Here is a 972-nt window from a genome sequence, read left to right as displayed (position 1 = left end):
TCACAGTGAGCATAATGAGGGAGTTTCCCATCATGCTTGCCACATAAAGCATGGAGGAGAACACAAAGAGGAGAAGTTGGATCTTCCAGGAATTGGTGAGTCCCAGGAACACAAATTCAGACACTGTTGAGTGATTTGCTCCATCCATTGGTTTATCAGCTGGAATGTTTCCAAATAAAGATAATGAAAAAAAAAAAAAAGCTAAAATAAGAATGTTAATAATCCTTACATTGTAATGATTAATTATTTTAAAATATGCACATATACAGTCTTAATAATACTGTATATTCTGCCTATTGTGTCCTAGAATTACTAAAAGGCATTTCTTTGTTATTTTCTAGGGTCAATGAGTTTGTCCACACGCAATTGCTCTATCACTACAGTCTCTAGGACTATTCAGCTGTAACAGAAGATGAAACAAATATGGGAAGATGGTAGATTATGAATCATACACAATGATCTAACCTATGTTACCTCAAAGAAAAAGGAGTGTAGGGGGGAAAAACAGCATATTTGTATACAAGGGTTGATATATAGGTGAAAGAGTGCAATACAAAGAGAAAAACCAGGTAGAGTCTTATACCCCAGGATTCAATGATTCTGTTTTTAAATTGCTCATGAAAAAATTCTACAGTCAATGACTTATCCCATATCTTAAGTGTACATTATCTCAGTCACATAGTTTGTCTCTTGTAGTCATTCTTGCTCCATCAACAACAATCGCATTTGCAATTCACACTAAGTTGGGGGAACTGGTAAGCAGAAAAGAACCTGATAATGAGCTTAAAAATAGTACAAGTATAGGACAAGCAAAGCAAGAATGGAATAGATATTGGTGGCACAGGGTATTAACACTGATATCCACATAAAAATGAGTGTTAATAGCTTATAAGATGGTTGACTAGCAGGGTATTTTCAAGATGTGCAAAGCAGGGAACAGAATATTGATTTGAGAAGCAAAAAAAAAAAAAA

General features: G+C 34.7%; 1 pseudogene; it reads right to left on the bottom strand.

Moving 5' to 3' along the window:
* The window catches only part of LOC101636490, a 9,384-nt pseudogene that overhangs the window by 768 nt on the left and 7,644 nt on the right, over window positions 1–972 (bottom strand).

Source organism: Condylura cristata, unplaced genomic scaffold (assembly GCF_000260355.1).
Source record: "Condylura cristata isolate star-nosed mole 26May11 unplaced genomic scaffold, ConCri1.0 scaffold00114, whole genome shotgun sequence".
NCBI classification, from domain to species: Eukaryota; Metazoa; Chordata; class Mammalia; order Eulipotyphla; family Talpidae; genus Condylura; species Condylura cristata.
Note: the sequence above shows the minus strand (reverse complement) of the source record. Positions and strands in the feature narration are given on the sequence as shown.